Source organism: Myzus persicae, unplaced genomic scaffold, assembly GCF_001856785.1.
Source record: "Myzus persicae strain clone G006 unplaced genomic scaffold, MPER_G0061.0, whole genome shotgun sequence".
NCBI lineage: Eukaryota > Metazoa > Arthropoda > Insecta > Hemiptera > Aphididae > Myzus > Myzus persicae.
In genome coordinates this window covers 144,992-151,605 of record NW_019104095.1, presented here as the reverse complement: position 1 = coordinate 151,605, position 6,614 = coordinate 144,992, and the positions used below count along the sequence as shown (strand labels likewise).

Here is a 6,614-nt window from a genome sequence, read left to right as displayed (position 1 = left end):
GTTGCCTCGTAGATTTTTCCAGCTCATGTAAATAATATAACAACAATTGTTTATCCCCGAAGACAGTAAGTATCGAGGATGGGGTATCATGTGTTGGGTATAATACATAATTGAATATTATATTTAATATTATTTTATGTCTCGTTAAGAGGGTATACAGTCTTGGTGAAATTCATCAAAATTTTGATTTTAAATAATACCAATTAATACCAAACTACAATTTTTGTTTTATTCCAGTGCACCGAGGTACGTATTCAGTTTTCTTTTATAAATGGTGTTAGTTTTATGAAGGTGTATATTCTTCTTACAAAGTTTGTCACTTTTAGTCCACTTATATAATTAGTCATCGACTTGTTAATTCAAACCCTTGTTTAAAATTGTCTTTGCAGATACCTTTTTTATTTTCAATGCAATTAATACATGATTAATTATTAATTTTTTTTGCAAGATGATAGCCTTCATTCTAAAGAATCAATAATAATTTTGCCACTAAATTGAAACATATTTGTTTACCATCTCCATCAATGAATTCTAGTTTCTCTTCAAAAGCATTCCGCACAAACTTGACTATATCAACTGTTTCCATTAATACAGAAATATTATCAAAAATATATTCTTTAATTTGTTGGCATTAAAATCTCAGCCTCGTTTAAATTTGAAAAGCAACCATCAAACGTTAAGATAACTCGTGTTTGTTTCAATAGGAATATTTTGCCATAGTAATTTTGTCCTTCGAGGTCAAGCTGCTGATAAATAGCCATCTCAACTATCATTAAACTACTATTTACTGGTTTCTTTGCAAACATTACTTTTAAGGCAATCACTTTAATGCTTCACTTTTGAACCCTGGTTTAGCATGCACATGCGAATACCATTTCGATAACGTTAAAACATATGGTAGAATTGTATTAAATTGATTCCCGACGTACCTAATTATAAACTTTAGTCAACGTTGATTGAAAAACAAATAAAACGACGACATGAAAAGTGATCATCATGAAGTGAGAGTAGCGAATACTCAGTATCTATATACATTTTTCCAGCTCACATTAATAGCATAACAAGAACAGGTTATCACTTGGGATACAATTTATTAATTTAATAGGTTATAGTCATGTTTCGGGTGTTGTAGATTGCAGAATATTCTTTTGGATGACATTTTTCTGTCTCGATGAACAGTTATGTTAAAATTGATAACAATTGCATTATTCAAAAACAGATTATAATTTTTTCTGATTACAAAATTTTTTTATTCCAGATAATGACAGTGAGTAAATAGATTTATTTTGCTAAAGGTTTTAGCCTTATGATTTTTATTCCTAAAAAGTATTCTATAATAACTAATATGAAGCGTAGGGAGGATCCAATTATAGGGTTATAGACTGAAACAATTAAAAAGCTGCTTATTTTTTGAAAGCTAATAAAATAATTGCTGTTATAGCTTAGATTATTACCGCAAATATCCAAAAGTCCAGTAATTTATGTTAAATATTAAAGTATTTTTTTAAACACTGTCGTTTGTTTAATTAAACTTGTAGTGGTAAATGACCTGCCGCACAAAAATATATAACTATAAACTAAACCATTACAGATTGATTCCAAAAATGTTTTTTGTTGTTTTAATATTATATTAATCAAATTCAAGATAAACAATGTCAGTTTGTCTTGTAATGGCTGAATTTTAAATAATACTTTAACTAGAATAATTATTTAAGCTGTTTAGTTTCTTTGAAATTATTTCCCTGAAAGTGGAGTATTATTTAGGGATCATCTCTTATTCTTGGAAACATTTCTAGGAGAATGTTTTCAGTTTCACATAGTAAAATGATAGTAACGGTTACTCAGTTATCTCATAGATCTTTAAAGCTCAAGTAAACGACATAACAAGAACTGGCTATCCCTGGGGACATAATATTTTAATCGCTGAAGATGAGATGTCATGTGTTTGGCATTATACATAATTCAACATTCTTATTGACAAAATTGTTCTGTCTCGGTAAGGCGTTAAACAGTTTTGATAACATTCATCAATTGACGGCACGGACACGAAACAAGATGAGCCAGTTAAGTCCGTCACTCTGCATAACACCAACTTGTGTCGAAATGGTAGAGGTTGTGGGCTGAGTATTGCAACAGCGGCGGCGGCGGCGGCTCTTATCGGACGGAAACACGTTGTACGCTGTAGGCTCGCTCACCCGTTGTGGTCGCTGTGGTGCGTCCACACGTAGAGTCGCTGAGTTAAAAACAATAATATTAATTTGAAAAATAAAAATAAAATTTTAGATACATTCTTAATCTTAAATGTCAGTTGTCAGCGTAAAGACAATATTTTAAATTATTCCTTTATTTCAATAATAATTTAAACTGCAAAATTTACATTTGCGCTCTACTCGTCAGGTAGATATGATATGATTATATATTTTTATGTGATTTACTCTAGTTGTAGGGAAAAAATTCTGGAATATTCTTTGTTCCTTTAAACATTCCTCGGATAATATTTCTAGTAGTGCAATAGAAAGAGAGTATAAACTCATTGTTGTGTGTTGTGTCCATCTCAAAAGTAGATATATTGCGTAATAAGAACAAGTTTTCAAAGGGACATTAGGCGAGTCTCGGTTATCATAATATTATGTTTCGTATCATATGTTTTTGAATTTTTTTTTTAGTATTTTTAATTTATTTTAATAAAAATGTCTTTTAGTATTTAGTAAGTATTGGTTAGATTTATCAAAATCGTAAAATTTAAATATTATATTTTAATTTGTCATTGTTGAAAATGTCTATTTTTCATTGTAAAAATAATTACAATCACTTTATGTTGAATAACATTTTACCTAGTTAACTGGAAAAATGTATCTTTGTAGTTTGTATACATTAACACTCTACCTTTACGAGTTTGTGGTAGGACAAACTAATGCACACAATCAATAAATTTAAAATACTTATTTTTCAGATTTGTTTGATCAAAAGCCGGTTGACTATTTCTGTAGGACAGTCATTCCAAACAATAATGCCATCATTTCTTTTTTTCACGGTTTAGTAACTGTTATTCCATATGAAGCTGTATAGTAAAAATTAAATTGTTTTTTAAATATTTTAACTTGATTCAAATTATATTGTTAGGGTCTTGTTCAAACCCACCATAGATCATGAATGTATTGAAAGTATCAGTTGATAATGATTCATTTGAAAAAAGTTATCACAAACATAACTAAGAATTTTTTCGTTCATAATGGTTTAAAAAAATGTATTTATGATGGGGAAGAATGAAACCTTCATTTCTTTTTTTCTTTGTTAGCAAAATAATTTTAGTTTATGTACTGGTCTTCAGCTATGTTTGTATTCAGCTTTATAATTTTTCTTAATTATGTATGTTTCGTTTACATTAAGCAATATTTAAATATAAAAACAACATACAACATGAAAAAAACCTTGTAGAAATACAACTATTTTATGATTTTTAGATTCAACGAGGATCAATGAATGTATTACGTTTTACAATGATGTGTATTAATTATTTAAGGTAAACGTAATATTTAGATTCATTATGAGTCGTCGATGTCAGTGGTGAATTTGGGATTTTTTATGATGTTTGATAGTTTGTTAATAATGGTCCTAATTTACTCTTATTTGAGAAGAATACGATTCCGTATGTTTTTTTTTTTTTGAACACGATTCCGCACACTTTATTGTTCATATGAATTGAATGCAACGTTGTCAAATTTATTGCAAACGGTTTATTACAATCTCATAGCCGTCATTACAAAAAATAAATATGATCTAAAATAACTATCTAATTAAATCTAATAAATAGTGATCTGTCATTACAAAAAATAATGTAAAATAATTTAATATAATTTTTTCCCTTGACACATAAAGTCAATATATGTATTATATTTTATAATAGTTTTATGTATTTTATAATTATTGAAATGTTGTCTAACGTTATGTATACGTTTTAAATCGGATGATTCCATTTTATTGTTCACGTTTCTAGCAATTTAATTAATTTTTGTCATAGTTTCGGCTTGTATTTCCATTAGTACAAATATCACTACATGCGTTGGGAGATGAGCACTATGAAATCGTCTTTTGTACCTACATTTTATGAAAACTTTCTGCTCCATTTGTGGTTCTAACAAAACAATTTTTTTTTATATCTCTAAATAAAATGTATTATAAAAAATTAAATGTATGTTACCTTGGAGTAATTGAAGGTTCACTTGCTCATAATTCAGGTGGAATTAGACAACCAGGTTCTATGTACGATTTAAGTATGTAATCAGAAAATATAGGTATAGCCTTCACTTTTATTTGAACACGTAATCATGACTCATGAGTTCTAAAAATCCTTCTTCAATCTTTTTCAATGGGAGAAATGGTAAAAAAAAAGATTTTAACCAAATGCCTAATTCATCTCCATCCATCAAATATGAAGTTCTTAAAATATTGTGTTCTTGTATCTAAATTACAAATTGATGTGATATTATTAAACGGAGTGTCTCTTACGTAAAATATAAAAATTTTAAAAATTAAGTAATAATATTATTTAATTGCCTTTCGCCAACATGCTTGACCTAAATGGAATCAACACCCATTGATAACTATTCCAGGGAACAAGGTTTTCACGGCTTCATGTGGAGCTTTTTCAAAATCCACATGTAACGAGTAGAATGACATGTGGTTACATCTTACATAGTCTTGTGGATAAATGTTCAAAACATATTTTTTTTTTAAATGTCCACATTTAAGTTTCTTCGCATTTATCTGGTAAAAAGAAGTATACAAGTGGTATATAAAATCCATTTTTATGCATAAAGTGCTTGCATAAAGTTGTAAAAAATACTTAGGAGTGTATTCAAATGTGCCATTAATAAATATATCCTCACACTGTGATTTGTCATAAGTGAATTAATATTTTTTCTCGTGGTAATACAAATGGAGTTTTGATTTTCAGGAACATGAATAAACTTTTTGTTTTTAAATTTCAGGCGATCTTCATTTTGCATTTCTTTAAGTTGTATGATAGGACTATTTAAAGACTGTGGAAATGTTGGGTAATCTTTTTGACGTAAATCATACATAATTTTTCCAACAGATTTAATATAATTAAGAGGTACTTCAAAATCACCTTTTAAAAGCTCAGTTCTTATAGTTTTTGATGGTCTTACTGAAATCATGACATTAGCTTTTCTTTTACAATTTTCTCGCGAAGTTTGACGTTGGATTTTTTCTACATTATCTATATTGTAAGATTTTGTTCTCCCAGCATTTCCAATAAAATTATGTGCTCCGGGTCAGTTAAAATACTTGCAGTACAATATGTTGCATGTATGCACCTAAATTTCACTTTTCTGTCATTTCGTTAACGAATATGCCGATATTTACATGTATTAACCAAAGCTAAATCGTTGCCCTTTTCAGATTTTATTATCTCTAATGGATTCTCCATGCCTATCTATTAACTTATACATTTTAACACCGTAGAAATATAAATTATAGAAAATTCTCGAAATTAATATAACTTATTATTGAACTATATATACACGCGTGACGTGTTGCGTTTTAACTAGACAGTTCTGAATAGACTGTACTAAATATTTAACCATTGCCCTGCTGACCACATCAACCAACTAATATATTAACATTTATTGTGGGAAATGTATCAAAATGAGTTCGACATTATGAGATTATAGTTATAACGTTAGGTTACATAACAAATATATGATCGGTAAAATGTGGTATACCAAAACCATTATAGTTTCGCCTTCGCACTATACGATGTCCATTTGCCGCCGAGATACACAACACCATATAGAAGGTACTAACTAACAAGAATTATTACTTAGATAGCTAAAAGTAATAAATAAAATAATAAATTCAGATAAATAAGCTGGTTGACATATTATATTGAACACATTTAATTTAATGTATATTGTTATCTTTATAGACTTTATCAAAAGACCCAACTTATCTTATTTTTAATTAGTTTGTACTTGAAATGTCATGGTAAAGAGGTGGAAAAGTTCAGGTACCTAAATAATATGCACTAATAGTATCAATATCATGTTACAAGGAAAAAAACGTGCTGAATCGTATTCTTAACATGGCAACGTCGCATTCGAATACAGTACAGAGTAGTGTAGAAAAAAAGGTACCTATTAACCTATTACAGTGTTGGGAATAGATAACTAATAATTTATCTAGATAAAGATAAAGATAACAGTACTAAATTTTATCTAGATAAAGATAAAGATAACTAAACTAAATTTTATCGAGATAAAGATAATAATGAATAAATATTTATCTAGAAATATCAGATATTTTCATGTTTAATTTTGCAAATATTCAGTGGTAAAGGTATTAAAAAGAGAATTACATAATTTAAAACATTTTAAAAAAGGGTACACCGAGTTTATTTTATAGATGAACTTCATAAAATCATAAGAATATACGAAGAGTCATTTTCTGACTTAATTAATAGTTAAATAAATAAAGTAACATTATTGAAAATATAAAATAAATGTCTTTTTAAACTCATTTAAAACATTTTAATAATTAACACAAAATTATTTATTTTTTAAATAAACTCCATAGGAATATATGAAGAGGCA

The 6,614-nt window shown here is 28.1% G+C and overlaps 1 long non-coding RNA gene across 1 annotated transcript; it reads left to right on the top strand.

Annotated features, from left to right (window-relative positions):
• The first annotated feature begins 1,256 nt into the window (after window positions 1-1,256).
• Window positions 1,257-3,430, top strand: LOC111038682. The gene is made up of 3 exons (XR_002605003.1): window positions 1,257-1,267; window positions 2,702-2,707; window positions 2,954-3,430. It is a non-coding gene; the product is annotated as an uncharacterized LOC111038682 (long non-coding RNA).
• The last annotated feature ends 3,184 nt before the right edge of the window (window positions 3,431-6,614 follow it).